We start from the raw sequence: 23,645 nt of genomic DNA on the forward strand, positions 1-23,645 counted from the left end.
GTAGTGTTTGGGAGTTGAACACAAGATTTAATAATCATCATAAACAGAAGCACACCAATATTTTTCCATTAAAATATTCCTGAAAGGGCAGACATTACATCTGAAAGTGCCTAAATAGAGTTCTTACCCATTTCTGGAGGCAGCTCAGGCATTTATTGCTGTGTGTCCTTTTGCAAATCACTTAACCTCTCTGAACCTCAATATTTCTCATCAGTGAAATAAAGTAATATTACCTACATAACTCAATAACGCATGGAGTTTCAAGTAAGTACAGTACAGAAAAGTACTGTGTGTGTTTTAACAAAGCATATAAACAAAAGAAGGGAGTGTGTAAATCATTTTTAAATTAAATGGTTAAAGAATTTATACGAAATGTTTGAAAAGCAATAATTTTTAAAATCGAATATGATGTTTAAGGTTATTTCATCATCAAGGATATCTGTCATAATAGAGTTAGAACCTTGATAAGCTGTGTCAGGGTTTCATAAAACGGTTTTATTATGATACAATAAAGCAACACTACTTGAAATCTGTAATATTTCTTACAGTTTTTGTTTGCATAATTTGATGTCCCTCCAAAAATTGTTATAAGTTTAGGGAACAGTCTAGGTTATTCATATTCATTTGCTCTACTTGTCATACTTAGAAACTGTCTTCAGGGATCACCTGAGGGGGAGGGAACTAATCTCCTTTTCAGATGAGGAGTAATTAAGTAATCCTGGAAGCAGACATCAAAGTAATCAAATGTGAAGAAGATGTATTTTTCCTTGTAAAATTGGTAAGAATTAAATGCAGCATCATCAACTTTTCAGACATTTTTGAACCCTCTCTTGGAAGTGTGAATTGCATGTTCATTGAAATGATCAGAACAGGTACAGCATCTGAGTTATATTTGGTGAGGCGAGATTCTTTAATTAAAGGAAAATTCCATGTGAGGTCTACATTTTGTCTCACTCCATATCCATTTTGGGTGCTCTCCAATCCTCATTTAAAATATTATGACTTTTTTGACTCAGTTCCTAGACTCCTCCTTCCCCCGCCTCGCCCCGCCCCTGCCTCATTCGGGTTGAGCCTTCACGCCAAGACCGGTAGAGAGCTGAGGCACTTATCTGAATGAGTCAACCCAGATCAACAAGTGAAGAGCAACTGGGCCGGTACAAAAAGGCGACCAAAAAGAGGCTTTGTGTTCACTTTTTTTTGCAGAGGGGTGCAGGGCTTTAAAATAATTTGTTTATGAAATGAATAGTCTTCTTCACAGAAGATCTTTCCATTCATTCAAAGAAATCTTGTATGCTAAGGAGACAGGCAGAAATGGAGAAGGATGAAAACCCGGGGACTTAAAGCAAACCTGCTTCCTAAAAATTAACCAGCCCACTGGAATATTATAGAATCAAGCAATGCTCTCTAAGGTTAGGGTTGCCAGATATTGCATGGGTCAGACTTACACTAAAAAATTATTTATTGTTTATCTCAAATTCAAATTTAACTGGGCCTCTGTAATTTTATTTGCTAAATCTGGCCACTCTATTAAGGTGTTATTCCATCACATCTGCTACATTTAAAATTCAGAGTCAGGTTTTATAATTTAACAATCTTTAAAAAACAGAGTTTTTACACTGCTCTGTGGAGAAAAAAATAACTGTTATTTTTCTTGCCAGTAAACAAATTTAAAATCTAACTGTTCTATTACTTTTCTAAAGGTTGAGGGTGGTAATAATGTCATCTACAGAATTTAGACTCTAAGTTCCTATGCAGTATCAATATCAATGTAACAGTAAGTTCTAGGTTTATAAGTTTTCTGGCTATCCATGGATTCTCTGGCTTCTTAATCAGGGCCCTATATCTATTAATACCAGACTTTCTGTTTCAGTGAGCTTGGGGGAAGGGAGAAAATTCAAGAACACCCTTTTGCTATTAGTCCTGGCTCAGTAAGCACAATGTGGGCTCTGTGTCTGCTTCAAGCTTGCTGAGCAACAGAGGGTTAAAATCTTTTTCAATATTGCCACTCAAATTGCTGTTTACCATCTAAAGTACAGGGTACAGAGTGAGGAGAAAGGCCACAAGGGTCATTATGCTTTGGTGGCAAAAGACGTATCATTACTTTCATTCTATTCGATGCCAACAAACCGTTTATTAAAGGACAAAATTGGAAATTCTCCACTTTGCTCTTTTTGAGGACTGTTTTATTTTATTTCCACAACCTGAGGAAAAGAAAGAAGGCTTTACAGATGGAGCACTGCAATGGTCAGGGTCTTTTGGTGCCCACAGGCTGCCCTCATCCAATGACACTATGCTTATTGTTGAGACAATCGAATTTCATTTTTTTCTTATATTGAGTTGAAATCTTTTAAAATCTTGTTGCTTAAACTGGCTTCATGAGACTGACATATCATTTGGTCAGTCACTGAGGGAAACTAATCACATGAGGTTTTCAGCCTGGAGGAGTCTCTCCCTTCTCTGAAGATGCATTCTATTTCATTTGTGCCCCTCCCATGGCATTTATCCCTTTGTGCTGTGTATTATAGTTGTTTGTGGCTTCTCTCTCCTATTCAAGGATAAACTCTGTGCTATCTCAGCAGGGTCCATGTTTACTCATCTTAATCCTCTCATTCAGAACTTTACATTGCATATCATAAATTCTTGATAAATATTTGTTGAATGGATGTGTGAACTGTTTTTATTTTGTACTAACCACAGCATGATCAGAGGCATACCCAGATGTGTGGGGCTTCGAAGAAAATATCTCAGAAAGGAGTTTTTTCCCTTTGTTAACTCAAAATAAAAGACTTTGCAGTTCTGTTATTCAGGACTACTTGGATGTAGCGAGAAAGAAGAGAAAGGTTTTGGCGTTTTCCCCATTGACAAAGTCTAAAAAGGAAGTAATGCTCGGCAACTAGAATAACTTCTTGGGCATAAGAATAACTTATTACCCACTCCCTGTGGGTAACTAGAGAGCTTTAGCTGAAGTGAGTATTGACTGTAAATGCAGTGTATTCTCGAGACTTAAAACAGGTCTCTTATCATCCTCTCAAAGCCAAGTGGTAACAACTCCAGCTGGTTGGACATCATCCATCATTAGTTGGATTTTAGGTCAGCATGTGTTTGCATATCTGTAGTTGGACTTGAATGTGGCCAGAAGAGGATGACAAACCCTGGAGGGCTAGAAAAGTTCATCTGGAATAAGGGGAGGGGAGATTTTTTAAAAAACCTTTGATACAACAGCAGGTTAAATGATGCAAAATAAGAAAGTTTTAGAAGGGGCCATAAAAAAGTATGGGGCTAGTTTAAAGAGATTCCTCTGAGTCGAAGACCAGAGGAAGATATTCATTATTTAGGAGGCTAAGGACAGAATTTTTCATCTAGAGAGAAGTGGTCCTAGGTTCCAGAACAAAGGAACCTCACTTCCTTAGAAATATAGGTGGGAGGGAGGGAGAAAACATGAAAGAGAAAGAGAGCAAAGAGATGGATCAAGCAAAAAGGGCTAAAGCTAGGGAGGAAGAATTGTGGATCTCATAGGACCAGGGCTAAAGTAATGAGTTCAGGCACTATATTAGAAAATCAGACAGGGATTATTGAAATTTGATTAATCAATTAAAAAAAGATACTGGGCACTTACTATGTACCAGTCATTATAGCATGTTCTTTTACTATTATATCTGATTCAATCCTCAAAGAAGTATGCAAGTAGAAATTTTTATCTCCATTTTCCAGACTTAAAAAACAGTAGCTCATATACAGCTTATTCAAGATCACACAGATAGTGAAAAATTGAGAGAGAATTCCAACTCAGGAATGATTCAGGTGTATTCTGACAGACTGAAGCCCATGCTCTTTCCACTGAATGAACAGAGCTTGCATCAGGCTGAATGTATATGTATGTATGTATATCTATATTATGTATATGCATATTTAGTGCTATATCTATATTTAGTGCTGTATAGTCTATTTGTTACCCCTGAGATTTAATAACACAGGAATATATTAACTTTGCAATAAGTAAAAGCTACTGAAACCCCATAGAGGAGAGAAGTTCAAAAGGGAAATTAGATTGTTGAGTAGGCATATTTCCCATTTCCTGACGTTGTGACAACAGAAGTCCACACTTGGACTCCTTCCACCTCCCCTCAACCCCCATAGCTCTCAATCCTCTAATTCTCGGAACCAGTTTAACTTAATCACCCCTTACAGGTGTGTCCTCACCTCATACCTTGACCCAATCCTGATTCTAAATGGGGGGAGGTGCGGTGTGAAGCCTGATAAAGGAGCTTGGTGGCTCTTATTCACACCACTCAGTAGACTGAGGCCACTGAAAGAGCCGTACAGCTTTGTTCCTTCTCTGATGTAGGTCTGCCAATAACTTGTGCTCCTTCCATTATAGCCCTTCAGTTGATGTCCTGCCTTCTCCCTCCCTCACCACCACCCCCCACTTCAAGTCCTTCCAGGGACTGGATTTCTTGACCCTGAACTCTAACACTTGTCAACACTGAGTCACTGGTACCTGGTGCCACATCTTCCAGATGTTGACCCACACCGGCACTTCCTTTGAATCTATTATTGACAATAAAACCTATGAACTTTACAAAGCACTGTTACATTTGTTATTTCACGTGGTCCTTACAATCCTTTATACTTAGGTACATGTATTTCTTATCCTCATTTCAAGGATAAGAGGCCTGAAGATTTGTGACTCGTCCTAGGACACAAGGATATTAAGTAGCAGCGCTCCTTTTTCTCATCTTCTGACAGTGCTCTTTCACCTATGCCCTGTTGCATTCTGACTGTCCCTTCTGCCTATTGACTGATATACTGGTTTCAGATCTTTGACCTAAAGTTCCCACCTACTTGCTTTTTGTTCTTTGCCTCTAATGGGTCCACTTTTTAAACTAATGTTCCTCCCTAGCCCAGAGAGTCTCAAACTTTAGAGTGCACCAGAATCATGCACTCTGGGATGCTTGTTAAAATGTGCTTCTGAGACCTCAGCCCCAAGGGATGTGATGTAGTGCGTTTGGAGGAACGATGCAGGAATCTCCATTTTAACAAATAATCTAAGTGACTATGATGCAGGGAGTCCAAAGACCACCATTTGAGAAACACTGTTTTAGCTATTTGGAAATAAGGCTACAATCAGATAATCCTCATAGTGTAAGTTGCTGAGGAATTCTTCAATTTGAGTGTGTGTTGCCTTGAGTTACAGAGCTCTTACACAATGTGAAATGAAAAATGTAGAACATTCAATCAACACAGTTGTTCACTGCAATAAAATGTCAACGTTTCAAGTCTTTTTTTTCAAAAGACTTCTTAAAAATTACTCTCTCCACACACGGTCCTGTTTAAAAGGAATTACAGCTGCTCCTACTTTTGTAACTAACACTTCCAAATATGTCTATAAAATATTTAAAATGAACAAAGTGCAGCTATAGTTATATTTGCAGTTGTGTAGAACAAATCCATTGCCTTTAAAATTATAAGTTTGACTAATTAAAACTACCAAAAAAACTCTATGGAATAAGAATGGAATTTTTAAACATATAAGCCATGGAAGAAATTGCAAATGGAAAAATCAATACTACACGAAAATGTAGTATTTTGAACTGCACGAAAATGGAAAAAAATGAAGCTGAAAAGCCATTACTAAACAAGAAAACCTAAAAGACAAGCCACAAACTGGGAAAAATATTTGCAATGAACATTAAAAAGGGATGATAGATTTCAAATATTAAAAAGCTCGCCTCAACCCGAAATTACACGATGTTATAAACCATTATGATCTCAATAAAATTATTGAAGAAAAAAAAAGAAACAAAAAATAAAAATAAAAAGCTCACTCTTAAATCAAAAAGGAAAATGAGTAAAGAACAGGAACAGAGATAAATACACATGAGACAAGTTCAAGAACCTAACGGACATATGTTTTTAATGTTCAATACTTTAAAATAGTAGTGATATATATCATTTTTGTCAATCAAATCAGGAATTTTTAAATGACTATTTGGGAGAGAATTCAGTGAAATGGATGGGCACACTCAAACACTGCTGGTGAGTGAGTAAATTGGTACAAATTTTCTTTAAAACAATTTTATAATTCTTATCATTATTGTTTTTTGAAAAAAAATCACACGCTTAGATCCAGTAAGTTTCTTTGTAGGATTCTCGTCTAAAGAAACAATCAGAAATTCAGACAAAGATCAAGTACAGAATTATTTTTAAAATGGAAAAATTGGAATCAAACTGAATGTTCAACAATAAAAGAATGTTATTTTTAATAAACAACCTGTGGTATATTTATATTCATATGACAAAATGTTATATAGCAATTTAAAATGGTGTTTTCAAATACTTAATGGTACTTGAACATGTTTCAAATGTAAGGACACTTTGAAAAGCCAAGATATAGCATTTTATATATAATATGATCCTGATTTTCTTTTAAAATGTTTTATATGCACATAAAAAAGCTATAAATAAATCAAAATGCTAACAGCTGTTATCTCTAGGTGTTGAGATTTTTATTCTCCTCTAAGTACTTTTCTGTACTATCAATTCTCTGCAATGACCATATGTTACTTTTATAATCAGAAAATGCAACAAATGGTATTTCAAAAGTCCCTCTGAAAGCATAACATAAAGAAGGAAAAGTTGTCAACTTAATTAATTTATAGTTTGCAAGTGACAGAGAACACTCACCACTTGTTTCTGTAGCAGGCAGTGGAATCCATTTATGGAATGCCAGTGACCTTATATTCGCAAGACAACTGCTTATCTGTCTCCCTAATTGCAAGAGGGGGATATGGAGTAAAGACAACAGTCTCCGGGAACAGATGTCTGAAGGGAGATAAAACAAGTATCAGGATAAAGCGAAAGGAAATTTTTGCTAACAATCCTATATTCTAACTATATTCTGATTTAGAACTCTTGGACCAAAATGTTTCTCTTTGTACAATCCGGTACACCAATTGCTCAACATGACACCATTAATATTTATGAGGTTTTTTTTTTTTAACAGAAAAGGCTTTCCTTCAAGAATTTTAAATTGTAATCATTAGAGAAATGTCTTACTCCTTCCTTGAAGGTTGGATGGTTGGGTAGGGGTTAATTTGGGTAATTAAAAGACTAAAAAGGAAGACGTGGGATACTTGACCCACCCCAACAAGGACTAACTTTACATGAGAAAATACCAAAGAATCTTAGGCATCCATATTAATTTTGTATTGATCACGCTTGATAGACTGATGGGAGAGAGATAATTCTAGTACACTACTTGCTAGCACTCACCTAGAACCCAATTTCTTCATATTAAAATCAGCATGGAAAAGGGCCCCTTCTTGGTTGCTGGACAAATGAAAACAAAGTGAGGGTAATCTGGAAGGGAGGTAGTGCCAGGATTTTTCTCCCAGCTCCATAGGACGTCTTTACTTGAGCATTCCCAAACTCAAAGCAGGGAATTAGACTTGGTGAGTTTAATTCTCCAAATTTAAAAGGACAGGCTCAAAACTAAGGGATTTCACAGGTTGATGCACCATATCTAACTTATCACACCTCTGCCCAGGGCTAGACATGCCAACTAACACACTGGGTAGCCACTGTATTCAATGTAATTTGAAAAATATTTTAGGGATTATGCATTCAAGTCTCCCTTCCCCACTCCCCTCAAACAGCCTGTCATGAGGCCTGATATACCATCATTTGCCAGGGTATTTACATTATAGCTGGATTGAGAAACAGATTGGGAGGGATAGCAAGGAGTTAGCTAATAACACATTAGCAGAGATGAATTTATCTAATTCAAACCTATCCTTTGGTATTTAGCACAAGAAGGCAGAGACTAAGAGCACACATGGAAAGGCAGATATTTTTGAGGATCTTGTGAAGTGGAGGAGAGTTACTCAAATAAAGGAAAAGAATGGGTGAAAGAGCTCTAAAGATAGATTTTGCCTACATTAATTCAAGAGACATTTATTGAGCCAGGCACTGTGTTGCCACTGCAAACACAAGGAAAGGAGCCTTCCCTTAGATTTCACGGTCTAGTGGGGAAGACAGATATGTGAATTAAAAAGTATAGTCAAATCGTACATTCTAGTAAAAGCTCTGGCAGACAACTCAGTCTCTTCATCATCTTTTGTCAAACATTTATTTGCTATATTACATGCCTGAGACTTAGTTAGAAAATAGGGACACAAAATCCAATAAGGTGGAATCATTGCCCTTAAGGAGCTTCCTATATCTAGCTGGGTAAATAGACAAATTAATAATGACAACACAATGCTCTGAGAGTCAGGTATAAGATGTTATGAGAATGCAGAGATAGACTCCTTAGCTCTGCCAGGAGGGGCTGGAGAAGTCATCTCCAAAGACATATCATTTGATGTGGGACTTGAAGGATGCTAAGAGATTTGTTAGGTCAAAAAAGAACATGAAAGGAGACCTCATAGAGGGACAGAGGATAAATGATAAGAGGTACTATTTACTGATACTATTATATATGTTATATTTGACCCTTCAGCAATAACAATTGAGCACATGCTATACACAATTTAGCACTATGCTAAAGTGCTAATTCTCTGAATTTTCATATGAGGATGCCAAGGCATACAGAGACTAAGTGACTTTCCCAAAGCCACACAGATGGTAGGAGACAGATTCAAACCAAGTTCAGACTGTCTCATAAACACACATGTTTTCCATTCCACTCCCAAAACTGGATTATATAGGTATACAGGCATATTTGGGAAATGACGAAATATCTGGTTTGGCTAGAATATAAGGGAATGTGGGGAGGACGTGGGAAGTGGCAACAGAAAATCTGTGGAATGTTTCACTAATTTGCATGTTGAGGTTGACATATCTGATCATTTGCATTTGATTTTAGAAAAGGAGAAATAATTCCTCTTTTGTGCCTTTCCAAGAAGATCCTAGAACAGGTAAAATAATAACTTTTTAAAGTTTTTAGAAACTTTTGACCCCACAACTTTGAGGAGGAAAAGAAACCAAGAAGGAATTAAAATTGATTCTCAATGCAACCATTTTTTACTTGCAATTACTTTAAAACATCATGAATATTTATCACCCAGCTTTCCAGACAATATGCCAGAACCCAACCAATGATAAGGGAACAGCTGTCTGAAGCAAATATGGAGAAGAATACCAAATAAAAACAACAGCCTTCATGTTGCATCATAACTGTAATGTGTTTATGTAATTTCATATTCCAAAAAACATTGCCAAAATCAGCATATACCTTGAAAACTCATTTTGTATAAAATTAAATCTCGTTAAATGATCTATAAATGTGTTAAATAGTGTTACAAAAGCAAGTGTTTTGCGATAAAGATTGAGTTATTGAGTAGCGCAAACCAACAGTCATTTCACGGGATTTCTATTAAGCCTTCAGGGAGGTAATTGAAATGACCTATCCTAGTGATCACGGAAAAAAATTGTACCGTATACTGAGACTTCAGATGTTGGCTTTAAATTTGTAGATGTTAATGTTTAAGCAAATATTTAGCTTCCATGGAGCACCAAAGCATTATAATTAATTTAATGGCTTTTAATAGGAATAACTGAAAACATGGAAATTTGCTCTGAACATGGCACTTTCGTTTTATATAATTTTAAATAATTGAAAAACCTACTAATGGTTACGCATTTCTTGAATTTATATTATCCTTTATGCTTTCATAGACATCATACACATTTTTATAAATTATGTATTGATTTCCCTTTTAGAAACTGAATTTGTTCTTCTAATTATTTATAAAACGCTATGAGACATTTGGAAAAAACTATACTACTACTGATAAGCATTCAATTATCCCAATTTTCTGACCTGCACTTTGGAGGCTGAGCTGTTCCAAACCTTCAGAGGATTTTCTTTTCTCCACAAAAAAATTGAGTTGATATAAATATTAATGGAAGTATTGATTCATTTTTGAAAAATTCATATTTAATTCAAAATGGAAAAGAAGGCATAGGAAAGACCTTAATGTTTTGAATCACTTCTAGTCAAAAGAATGATATACATTACTATTTTAAATATTCCAAGACAAATTTTAAAGAAGAAAGAATCCTGGACAACTGGTTCTAGTCTTGCATATCTGTTCTGTGTATCTGGGGAGATTCAACACATAATCATATGTTGCTGGGAGGTAGGAGAGGCTGATATTCATATTTGGGCTTAACGGAAGTACTGCCAATTCTTTGCATTCTGTTACCTATGCCTCTCTCCCTTGGTGGGTTTTCTGCTCTGTTAAAATTGTAACCTACACTCATCTGGAATGATTATGCCATTTTAATGAGCAGTACCTGCTTCAATCAAGGTAAAAAAGAAATTGGAAAAGATAAATAAGGCTAGAATCTATTTCCCAGATTTGATGAAGAGAAAGGGCTTCATTTTCCTTTACCAGAAGGGAAAGAATTTTGTATACTCAACAATAAGGTAAGGGAGAAAGGAGAATTAAGGAAGCAAACCAGAAGTCTTTCCATTGTGTGGCAGAATGACCTGACAAGTGACCTCTTTGCAGACACTGAGCTGTTCCTAATCACGTGAATCATTTACTCCAGCTTCCCAAGGAATAATGTAGTGATTTTCATGCCTCTTAGACTCGGAGTCATTAATTAGAGAGCAGACTCAAAGAGCAGTTCGAATAAGGGATCTTTGCATTGTGTGATCTGTGGGGCGCACTGTCTCAAAACTAGCGAATCGTCTCTCCGCTGAGGTGCTATTCAGGTTTCCTCGGCCTTACCTTGTGTCCTTTTCAAGCCTTCATTTTGGATTAGGTCCTTAAAGCTTGGATTTCGCATTTCCTTTGGTTGACAGAGTTCCTGATCTTGGTCAATGCTGGCCCTACCTTTTGCTCTATAGGTGCTGGGCTTTGGCGACACACTTACACCCTACTTGCTATTTGACCTCAGCCAGAACCCTATTGTTGACCTCCCTTCTCCAGGAAACTGACAGCTGGAAGGGACTCCACTGTAGTACATGACAGAAGTTATAGCAATGTCACTGGAATGCATCATTATCTAGCTTATCTGCAAATCCACACTTAAAATTGAATAACATAGAAAGAAAATTATAATCCTCAAAATGCCACCTGTTAAAGTAACTTTATAAAAGGACTTTGAAAAACCAAAAGATTAGGGCAAGTCATTTGGCTCACGTGGGCCCCTGTTTTACTAATCTGTAAAGTGAGGGGGATAGCCCATAATATTCCTTCTAATACAAAAAGTCTATGATTTTAATTATCAAATTATTTTACTTTTAAATTTGTTGCTTCAAGAGACCCTGTGTTAAATAAAATCAAATAAAATGTCAGCCAAATGCTATGGGTGTTTTTGTTATCAACACATTTATTTTAGAATATATTTAACTTGCTTCAAACTACACCCCCACAATGATTTATGTGACCCATAATTCAGAGTTCATCAGATAGGACAACTTGGGCTGTAATGGTGTATTTTCTGGATAATTTGATAAATTTTGCCTCTGTCTATATCCTGCCTAGAGGAAAATCTGTTATTTTGTATTTGTAACAAACAAAACTGATTTGATAAACTTTTCACTGAAATTATCCTATATTTTAATATCCCATAGAATATAGAAATATAGACATTATTTATATTTCTTATATTATATAATAGCTAATTATATATTATAATTATATAATATCTTATATTATATTCCTGCAGAATATAGAATATAGAAAATAGAAAATAAAACACCCTTTGCTTCCAGTCTTCATAGTACCAAAAGATCTATGTTATCAATCCTGGACATCACCTAAAAATATTACTAAAAAGGAAGCTGGAATTATATTCTTCCTGCTGCCATTGGCATAAATTGCTATTACATGGATCCACTGACTTACTCTTCAAAGTTGACAGTGCCATTTGGTGGAATGAAAACACCACATGTAGAATTACAAAAATAAATACATGCTACTATACACAGCTAACATTGGATTAGGCATGAGTGTAATAAACATGCCTGCTTATCTATGAGATTTACCACTAACGGGCTAACCAATTTTCATGGAAGTGAGAAGAAAGGTGAAATCATCAGCAGAGTTCCTGTGCTTTATTTCTTGGGATAAAGTATAGTGAACATTTCCTGTAAGATCCTGTGGTTCAATCCCAGGCTGTAGAGTCAGACTTGAGATGGAATACTCTCCTCTCCACTCCTGCACCCCTCAGCTCCTGCATTACAAGCCAAATGATCTTGGGCAAAAGTTACTTATTCTGTAAGCCTTAGTTTTCTCATCTGAAAATGGGCATAATAACGCTTCTGTTCATGAAGCAGGTATTAGCATTAAATGAAATGATATATATAAAGTTTCTAGTACAAATCCTACCACATAGAAGGAGTTCCATAAGAGGTAGTTGTAGCTCTTGTCATTTTTTCCCCTTGGGGGAACTTTGCCGTTGTGATTACATTCAAATTGGAAAGATGAAAAAGAAACAAGAATAGAATATAGCCATTCATCAGTTGCTTGGTATCAAAGATTGTGAAGACCTAGGATTGTAATAAGGAAAGGGTGCTAATTTCTATCTTAATCTGTTTCATATCTTCAGTTGTGAACCAACTTTTACTTAAATACCCCTTTAAGAACACAACTCCATCCAGATGCCAAGTCCATATTGGAGCAAGCACAGGAACCTAGACTGGGGTTCGTTGGCAGACTACAGCCGGCAGGCTCAATCTGTTGCCACTCTTCTCATAAATAAAGTTTTATTGGCACACCACCATGCCCATTTGTTTACATATTGTCTGCCTATAGCTGCTTCTGTATTACAACAGCAGAGTTGAGTAGTTGCAACAGAGACTGTACGGCCTATATGCCAAAAATATTTACTGTCCAGCCCTTTATAGACAATGTTTATTGGCTCCTGACTTAGAATAGTCCTTAGGAGTCGGATCTCATTTCACATGATGTCCTTTCTAGAGGATTACAGAATATTGAAAAATTTTTAAAAAGCTTAGTTAAGCTTAGTTAGTTATAGGCCTACTCCATTCCATCCATTAAATGAGATGTAACTTACCATAATGCTGACCAGTGTGAAAGGGCATGCCTCTCTGAATGGACAGCTTTACATTCTATTGACCCCCTCGTTCAGGTGACCCTATGGCATTGATAAAGAAACAAACCAGTGGAAGCATTCTTGGTTCTGAATTATCAAAGAGATGTTTGTTGATTCAAATTGAAACTTCCTGTCCTCAACTCTTCTGTGACACTTTCTAAGTAACCTTTTTGTATTTAGACCAAATGTCCAATTATTTCTAACTGCAATTAGTTATTAAAACGTTGGCATGATTTAAATCTTTGAACCAATATAGTAATATGATTACTTAAACTTTTTAAAAAGTATCAAAGAAGAAATATATCATCTTTTGCCATCCAAGTTCTGTTTCTGGCTTACTTGATTTGTTTAAAATGTTTTTGGTAATGTTTAAATCTCTTTTCCAGTAAATTGAAGTGTTTTGTCCTTTCAATGATAGTGGCAAACAAGGGATCATGCTGACCAAGAGGTAGATTATCTTCCAAGGCCCTTTCGATTTCTGAGTTTAGTTTGTCTCTTACAATACAGATCTTTTCTATACTTGTTTTCTGCCATCACACGTATATCCTCATTAGTATGGTTTTCCTGTGCTTAAGCAGCCTAATTGTGTCAATCTCTTTTTTTTAATACCAGCCTTATTGAGATATAATTCACAATACTGTAGGATTAAGAAAAGAAACGTCAACTAAATTAGTCAGGAAGGCCTGTAGGGGGAGCTTTCATGCCCTAGCATACATGGTCAATTACTCCAAAAAGGAAGAGACTGTAGGCTTGCACACCCAACAGGAAGGTGTTTACTACTTTACTATGCAGCAGAAGAGAGGAAGATTTCTCTCCCCCTCCAGCAACAGCGCAGCCAATGAGAAGCCGTTGCCACCCTGAACTCTTACTTTCCTCCAATGAACTTTCTTTTAGAACAGCCCCTCCCAACCCCCCCCCTTTCCTCTATAAAAGCAAGTCTCTTCTTTTGTCTCTCTGGATTTGCCTATGGTCTGCCATAGCATGCACTTACTGAGTTGCAATTCATTTGGTTGTTCCAGAACAAACTCATTTTGTGGGTAAAACAACTGGCCAATTTGCATTTAAGTTGACAATACCATACAATTCACCAGCTAAAATGGTACAATTCAATGGTTTTTAGTGTATTTACACAGTTCTGCAACCATCACCACAATCTATTTTAGAACATTTTCAAGACCCTAAAAAGGAACCCGTTAGCAGTAACTCCCCATTTTCCTCCAAATCCACCTGCCCCCTGCCCCCAGCCCTGGGCAACAACTAATCTACTTTGTGTCTCTAGGGATTTTCCATTTTCATACATTTCATATAAATGGAATCATACAATAAGTAGTAAATACCTTCCTGTTGGATATGCAAACCTACAGTCTCTTCCTTTTGTAACTGGCTTCTGTCACTTAGCATAATGTTTTCAAAGTTCATCCATGTTGTAACACTGTCATTTTTAAAATCATATTTTGCGTATTTAGTAGACACAGACTCAAATATTTATAGCATTTTAAAATCTGATCATATTTTTCCTCTCTCTTTCTCTCACACACACACACAAGTGGACTCACACACACACACACAGACAGACACTCCTAAATTCACCAAAATCTGGCCTAACATATTCGGGAATCAAGCAATCAAACATAATAGGCTAGACAGACTATTTCTTTAGGACGCTGATTAGTGGTGTGGAAAATTATGTATAATCCTTATGAATTTTGAAATATGCTCTACAATTTATTCTGAAAGGTCTCTAGTACATCTTTTTTTAATGAGGTAACATTGGTTTATCTAGTATATCTTTAACAGACCCTTCTCATAGGAAACCTCCAATATTTGAAATTACATTCTGTTGAAGGTTTAGGTTGAATATGTCACCCAAAAGAATGCTTTCATAACTCAGACACACAAAATGATGAAGTCAAGATACATATGTGAGCTATTGCACTCACCTACCTTGCCCTGTCATTTACAGGCATGTTCAATCAACAAATACAACAAAGTTGCAGAATACAAAATCAACATACAAAAATCAGTTGCATTTCTATACACTAATGACAAACTAGCAGAAAGAGAAGTCAAGAATACAATCCCATTTACAATTGCAACAAAAAGAATAAAATACCTAGGCATAAATTTAACCAAGGAGGTGAAAGACCTATACAATGAAAACTATAAGACATTATTGAAAGAAATCAAAGAAGACATAAAGCAATGGAAAGATATTCCATGCTCATGGATTGGAAGAATAAACATAGTTAAAATGTCCGTATTACTTAAAGTAACCTACAGGTTCAATGCAACCCCAATCAGAACCCCAATGACATTCTTCACGGAAATAGAACAAAGAATCCTAAAATGTATATGGAAGAACAAAAGACTCTGAAAAGCCAAAACAATCCTGAGAAAAAAGAACAAAGTAGGAGGTATCACACTCCCTGAATTCAAATTGTACTACAAAGCTATAGTAATCAAAACAGCATGGCACTGGCAGAAAAACAGACATACAGATCAATGGAACAGAATTGAGAGCCCAGAAATAAACCAACACATCTAAGGACAGCTAATTTTTGACAAAGGAGCCAGGAACATACAATAGAGAAAGGAAAGTCTCTTCAATAAATGGTGTTGGGAAAACTAGACAGCCACATGCAAAAGAATGAACGTAGACTATTATATTACACCATACACAAAAATTAACTCAAAATGGATTAAAGACTTGAATGTAAGACCTGAAACCATAAAACTCTTAGAAGGAAATATAGGCAGTACATTCTTTGACATCAGTCTTAGCAGCATCTTTTCAAATACCATGTCTACTCAGACAAGGGAAACAAAAGAAAAAATAAACAAACGGGACTACATCAGACTAAAAAGCTTCTGCAAAGCAAAGGAAACCAGGAACAAAACAAAAAGACAACCCACCTACTGGAAAAAAATAATTGCAAATCATATATCAGACAAGGGATTAATTTCCAAAATATATAAAGAACTCATACAACTCAACAACAAAAAATCAAACAACCTGATCAAAAAATGAGCAGAGGATATAACAGACATTTTTCCAAAGAAGATATACAGATGGCCAGCAGGCACATAAAAAGATGTTCAACATCACTAATTATTAGGGAAATGTAAATCAAAACTACAATGAGATATCACCTCACTCCCGTCAGAATGGCTATTATTAACAAGACCAGAAATAACAAATATTGGAGAGGATGTGGACAAAAGGGAACCCGCATACACTGCTGGTGGAAATGCAAACTGGTGCAGCCACTATGGAAAACAGTATGGAGATTCCTCAAAAAACTAAAAATAGAAATACCATATGATCCAGCTATTACACAACTGGTTATTTATCCAAAGAACAAGAAATCACCAATTCAAAAAGATTTATGCACCTGCTTGTTCACTGCAGCATTATTCACTTGGAAGCAACACAAGGTGCCCATCAATGGATGAATGGATAAAGAAGATGTGGTATGTATATACAATAGAATACTACTCAGCTATAAAAAAGACAAAGTCGTGCCATTTGTGACAACATGGATAGACCTTGAGGGTTTCATACTAAGCAAAATGTCAGACAGAGAAAGACAAATACCATATATTTTCACTTATATGTGGAAGATAAACAAACAAACACATAGATAAGGAGAACAGATTGGTTGTTGCCAGAGGAGAAGGGGATAGGGGGAGGGCAAAAGGGGTAAAGGAGCATAGATGTATGTTGACGGATAAAAACTAGACAACTGGTGGTGAACATGATGCAATCTATATGGAAACTGATATATAATAATGTACACCTGAAATTTACACAATGTTATAAGCCAAAATGACCTCAATAAAATAAAATTTAAAAATGTGACGTGTGCCAATTCATTATGTAAACCTCATGGGGGGAGTTAATATGGCTCTATCTAAAGGAACTGTCAGAATTGCTGTAACCAAAAGCAAGACCTTCTGTAACTTTCAGTTTAATCATTATAAAACAAGATCCAGAAGTCTTTTCAATCTCTAAAGTAAATATAACAAATATTTTATCTTTTAAATGGATTAAATAGACGAAATCTCAACCTTCTTTCCAACTGATGGTATCACTGGACCTTTATGATAGGCAAATTAGAAGCTTTTGTTTTACTGATCATGAAGCAGATGCCCGGAAAGGAAGCGCAATCCCCGAAACTCATCTTAAACCGTCCCTTTGCCTTCTTTCCAGGAAAGGAATGCCTTTCATTTCCACTTAGCTTTATCAAGTCTTATGCATCTTTTAAAGCCTAGCTCAAGTCTCATTGCACAAAAGATGCCTTCTCTGACTGCTTCAGCCCAGTCATTCTCAGTCTTTTCAGAATTCCTACAGCATCCCTTATACATTCTATCTTGAATTGTTTTCTCATTATTTCATGCATGTTGGTTTTGCTATTGAATTATTATCAGACTATGAATTCCCTGTGTGTTGAGACCATGCTTTTTCTATGTTGCTTATAATACTTAATTCAATGCTGAGAACATAATAGGCACTTAAAAGAATGTTGTCGACTAATTGTGTATTTAACAGACAGCAAACCCAGGGGAAACATTTCAATTTTGAGCATTTCCAGTGATGATAGTGACCTTCATTGGATCTACATAATAAAACATTAATGTTGATCAAATATGTCCTAATCCTAGTAAAGACATTTTTTTTCTAAGGAAGATTCACCTCGAGCTAACATCTGTGCCAATCTTCCTCTACTTTATATGTGGGTCACCGCCACAGCATGGCTGATGGCTGAGGAGTGGTATAGGTCCGGGCCCGGGTTCTGGGCCCATGAACTCAGGCCTCCCAAGCAGAATGTGCTGAACTTAACCACTATGCCACCGGCTGGCCCCTAGTAAAGACATGCCATTTGATTATTTTGTCTTTTATCTTTTTTTAACAAGTGAATATCTGAAAATACCCTTGGACATGTCACAATAATTTCTTTATGGAAACGTTCTTATAAGATAATTGGCATGCTTTAGCAGACATTCAGATGACAGCAACCTCTGAGGCTTAAAAAATATTTGAAAGTGCCTAGTCAAGGAATTATCATTCATGTGTTGTACATGTGTACATTTTGAGTTGAAAACATAACACCTCTCACTTAGTAAACACTTCAAATTTTTATATTCTGAATCAAAAACTTTTAAGAATTTTCCAGGTCTACCAAGATTTCCTGCATGTCTAATATTTTAAGGATAAAAGAAACCTTTAAAATCACACTTAATTTTTTAAAAAATTTCATGTCACTATTTGCTGTGGATATTAAGCTGTATTTTTCACAAGATATAACATGTGGAATAAAGAGAATTTAGGACCAATCCAAGAACCTAAAATATCATAACATGGAATAGAATATAAACCATAAGATGAAAGAAAAATAGATTTGTTCTTGGAAATTAACTGATAAATTAAGAAGCAATTAATTTAAATAGATTGGTACACAGTTATACATTTAGACACTGAGAAAACAATTAGGTGAATTAGAAGAAATTATTTAGTATTGAATTGATCAAGATTATTTTTTACTTCTATTATATAATGATTGTGTAGCAAAATCACCTTTTAGTAGGCTATAAAAAGGAGGTTTTAAAAAATGGACAAAAAGGAAACAGATAATTCACCCTACAAAAATCTCAGCAAAAAACTCAGACTATGTGCACATAATAAATTGTGAACTGGTCTGGGGAGCGTATTGGGCAGAGCTACGGGAAAAAGAGAAAGAAGGGGATGTGCTTGTGGAAAGCAGGAAAGAAAGGTAGGCTGGACAGAGATAAAACCCACGGGGGAAACTGGAGCTCCTATGACATCAGAGGAGTACAGAAAGAAGAAACAACTTTCAAAAGTTTGTGATACTGATTTTGTTTATTCATTTATTTTTTTGTGAGGAAGATCAGACCTGAGCTAACATCCATGCCAATCCTCCTTTTTGCTGAGGAAGACCGAGTGAGCTAACATCTATTGCCAATCTTCCTCCTTTTTTTTTTTCCCCAAAGCCCCAGTAGATAGTTGTATGTCATAGTTGCACATCCTTCTAGTTGCTGTATGTGGGACGCGGCCTCAGTATGGCCAGAGAAGCAGTGCGTCAGTGCGCGCCCGGGATGTGAACTCGGGCCACCAGTAGCGGAGCGCGAGCACTTAACCGCTAAGCCACGGGGCCGGCCCCTGTGATACTGATTTTAAGTTATTTATTACAAAGATGCGTGAGACTGAAAATTGGAGATGGAAGGAAAGGGCAAAATTTTTTAGGCTATTGATTCACAGGATCTGTGAGACACCTATGTGTATATACATACTTTTTTTTTATTTTTACAAGAATAGAACCATAAAATAACCATCAGTTCAACAAACATTTACTGAACTCCTATGTGCCAGGTGCTATGCAAGGTGCTGCTAAGATGCATTAGAGCCTGTAACCTGACTGTAAGCAACTGGAAGGGACCCTGAGGATCATCTGTGCAAGCCTTTTTTATATAGATAGGAAATCTACCAACTTTGGGTGACTTTGTGAATGATCCTATATGAGTTAAATTGATGGTGTAAACGATCAGAAAGAAATGCAGTTTGAACAGAGCTCTGAGTCTGAAGCTCCTTTCTTAGAGAAAATGCCAACCCTTGAAAAGGCCTTTCAGATTTTGGGCAACACAAAGGTAGTTTAGTTACATCAAAATGCCTATCTTAATAGTATCCATTAAAATGGAGTTCTACCTGGATTATATTGTTGAGCTTGTAAAACAGGAATCTCAACTAGTATCCAAATAGGTGCATCCGTGTTTAAGGCATGATTTATCTGTTGGAAATTACTGAGGCAATGAGAGGCGGTGCCACCACCTGGCTGCTTTGAAACTATGGACCACTGCACTTCCATTAAAGTGACATTTCTTAACAACAAACGCTTGCTGAATCCTGACATCTTCAGTGTTAGTGGTAAATGAAGCCTTTTATTAAAGTAAAGCTTCTATGTGAGCTTTTTTGACTAAGAAACAGGAAAGCATAAATAGCATATGCATAGGATTCTTCATATTTTGACTTATTCTAAATTCTAAAACTTGAAAAATAAACTAAAATAGAATACAAAGTTAAGTAATTGAGACAAATACATCCATACTTGAAAACTTAGCTTGCAGAGTTGCTTCACCCTACTAAGTCTGTAATTTAAGTTTAAAAGCAGGTGGAAGCTTTCACTGGTCACTTACAGACACTATAAAAGGTAGAAAATTGAAGTACCATATTTAGTGTATCTAGAAACTGTGTAAAGAATTCCAGAAATCATACCAAACCTTGGGCCAATTACTGAAAGCCAAAAATCTCATTTTGGAGCCTACCGTAAATGTGTGTGGCAATGCACTGCACCGTCAACCCAACACCAACATTTTGAAATCAGTATTTTTGTGCTGACCCAAACCTAACCCAGTACAAAATCTCTCATAACAGAAATTTAATTTTTCTGAAAGCATGATTGCCCTCTCATTTCTTTTTCACCTTCCTGTGCCTTTCATAAGTTCTTCCAGTTGGTTAATCATTAATTAATATTTAACGAGGCTTTTTTCCAGTGCCAAGTCCTTCTCTGCTTGTCTAGCCTTTAGGCAGTATATGAACTCCCCATTCCTTCTCATTTAAGAAGACCTGGCACTCACTACAGGTTAATTTCTCTAAGGAAATTCATCATAGCAGATGAAGTGAGGGTTCCTTTACAACAGCATTCAATTTTTCAGGCCACTCTTAATTTAGCATTTTTCCTAGTGCATGTAAAATGGAATGTAATTGAAGCAATTTTAAATTCTTAAAAAGTTTCCAGGCACACATTTCCTGAACAAAATGGTTACGACTGGAACAGGAAAGAACTTAGACTTTCTCTTCTACAGCTGTCCCACGAGCCAATCTCTTGACCTGACCCTAGAGAATCCCTCAAACTCTGGCCCTCGCAGCTGACTTTGGACCTGGAGTGAGCCAAAGGATTGGAATGCAGATAAGGCGGAGAAACCTCCGCGGGTATTAATGACAGAGGTCAGCTATGACGTCGAGGCAATCTCGTGGGCAAAGAAAAGGTACTCGGGGAAGCAGGAGCACGTCTACAAGTTTTCTCTGGTGAAAGGAGACTGATGAGAATTGACATCCATGTCCAGTCAAACGAGTGGAACCACGTTACGTCCACCATCCCTTCGAACCTCCACCTCTCATCCCTTTCTGCACGGAGAAACACACCAGACAGGTGATTTGGGGCAACAATTTACTTGGCACGAAGCCAAAGACATGAGAGCCCCGTCCTGTCCATATTCTGCTCCCTAGACCTCGTAAGGAGAAGGAGGATTGCTGAGGTGTTCCCTCTGCGTTGTTCCACACCTGGGCTGATGAGTAGCAGACGAAACTACTAGTAATGTCCCTTCCCATCCCGAGATTCTCTTCACGATGCCGGGGAGAAACTGTACGCTACACAGACTTAAATAGGGGCTTGGTAACGTTCAAACTCTCGTTCCCGACATTCCCATCTTTTCATTTATTCCACAAGATTTTTTTTGAATATGTACTCCGAGCCAGGCACTATGGACGCCTAATCTGTTCTTAGCCAGAGAGAAGGAGAAGCAGGCGCGGGGGGACCAGTCTCCGCTCCTTGCCGCAGTTACAGTCCCCATCCCTCCTGGGCGCCCATCCCGGTGATGATTCTCCCGGCTCCCACCCAGTTGATGTGACAGGCTCGTGGTCCAATCCCCTTCTTGGTTCCCAGGCCGACTGCTAGCACCACTCGAGCCAATGGCGGCAGCCGAGGGGCGGAGGGGGCTGGCAGGAGGGGAGGGAGCGCTGGCTTTAGAACCACAGCAGCAAAGATTCCGAGAGGCAGAAGTTGTCCGAGTGCGTCGATCGGAGGCTGTCGGGCCAGATCCGGTACTCTGCGACTTTATGTAAGTGCTTTGTAGGCACGGGAGGGCACAAGGGGAGCGGGGTTCCCTGGGCGTGGGCAGGAGTGGGTCCAGGGGAGAGCATCTCCGGGAACCTCAGCAGGAACGTGCCTGCATGGGGGGCGAGGGGCAGAGAGGGAGGCTGGAGAAATTTCAGTTCTAGCCCTTGGGCGCCAAAGCGATCCTTCGCATGAAGGATGGGTGAGAGTGACAGAGTGTTCCCCACGACCACCACCCCGCCGCAAACACGTTTTCTGTCTTAACTATAGAAATGGTGCTTTCTCACTAGTTACTCTTAACTTGTTGCCAACCTTGCGCTGGAGTCCTTGACGCCAACACTTGCCCTTCTCCCCTTCCGTGGTGGCGGCCCCAAAGTGGAAACCGAGCGCCTAACTTCCCTCTGTCGTCCTTCTCCAGCTACTGCCACCCCCCCCCCAACTCTCGCTCCGGACTCAGGAAATCCCAGAGCCGGCAGCCTGCGACGCCTCCAGCCCCCGCTTGCCCGCCTCGGGTGACCTCGCGGGCTCACCCGGACCCCGGGGCTCTGAGGGGGTGCCGTGGCCCACGGAAGGAACGAGGCTCCGGTTGCCTGCTTTCCGCCTGCTTCCCTTGCCATTAGCGAGAGCGTCGCGATCGCACCGCGTCTCCCTATGAGTAAGCACTTTTTTCCTTTCAGTAGCAGAACATCTCCGGGCCATTTGGGCAGTACCTTTCCGTTCTCCTCTCTCCAGACCGCGCGCCGCCTGTCTGCTCCCTCCTCAGCTCCTCCGGCTCTGCAGCCCTGAGCGCGCGGTCCCGGCAGCGGCAGCCCGGGACCTCTCGGGGCTCGCTGGGAGGCAGAGCCCAAGGGGCGGTGGGAGGGGGGATAACATCCACCCTCCCCCCACACAGCTGCACTTGCCGGTGTTTACTTTTCTCCACCCGCAGTACTTAAGCGCTCTAATGAGAGGCCGGGGGACGCCGACCACCCCCGCCCTGGCTTCTCGCCAGTCCCAAAGTTGCCGCCGCCGCCGCTGCTGCTGCTACTGCTCTAGTGTGCTGGCGGGTCCGACGGCTCGGCTCCAGGGCAGGAGATGATCCCAGCCTGGGAGGTGGAGTGGGGTTAATGCTATCTGACACTTGCCATACGCAATGCTTCTTGCTCCTCACTTGATCTGTACAACATCCCTGGTGGTGCAGAAGGTTGAGTTGAGAACTAACTGGGTTGGAGAGCCTCGCCATGTAAGATCACACAGACGGGATGCTGGAGGGGGGGCCGGCCTGTTACGAGGGGTGAGGGGTGGGGAAGAGAGCCTGGCTGGCCGCACAGTAGGTAGAAACCATAGGTGAAATTAAAAACTACTGAGAGGTTAAGCACTTACTCTACTTTATGGATGTCACAATGTATTTGGGAGCCTAAACTTGATCCTGGAGATGCAATTTACAGTAAATTCCAACAAAGTGGCCGAAGTCCCACACACGCCAATTGGCGTCACGTGAGCCAAGTATCTGATGCCCCTAGGGTAATGGTCACATGACTTATTTTGACTTGAAAACTGGAATGTAATGGCTGAAGCCCATTTTCCAAAAATTACCACGACGAAAAAAGGGAGAGGGGGGTGTGAACTAGCCTCTACTCCAGGGAATTCTGCTTGGATTTGGGTGAGAGGAACAGAAAGAGAATT

The 23,645-nt window shown here is 38.6% G+C and overlaps 1 protein-coding gene across 2 annotated transcripts in view; it reads left to right on the forward strand.

Annotated features, from left to right (window-relative positions):
• Positions 1-21,904: 21,904 nt before the first annotated feature.
• PLS3 (plastin 3) overlaps positions 21,905-23,645 on the forward strand; it is a 75,636-nt gene continuing 73,895 nt past the window's right edge. Inside the window, exon 1 of one of the 2 annotated variants that reach the window (XM_058536558.1) lies at positions 21,905-21,984. The gene's annotated coding sequence lies outside the window, so the exon portion shown is untranslated. The remainder of the gene's footprint in view (positions 21,985-23,645) is intronic. The other variant, XM_058536559.1, reaches the window with a different exon arrangement.

The sequence above is a fragment of the Diceros bicornis genome, chromosome X (assembly GCF_020826845.1).
Source record: "Diceros bicornis minor isolate mBicDic1 chromosome X, mDicBic1.mat.cur, whole genome shotgun sequence".
NCBI classification, from domain to species: domain Eukaryota; kingdom Metazoa; phylum Chordata; class Mammalia; order Perissodactyla; family Rhinocerotidae; genus Diceros; species Diceros bicornis.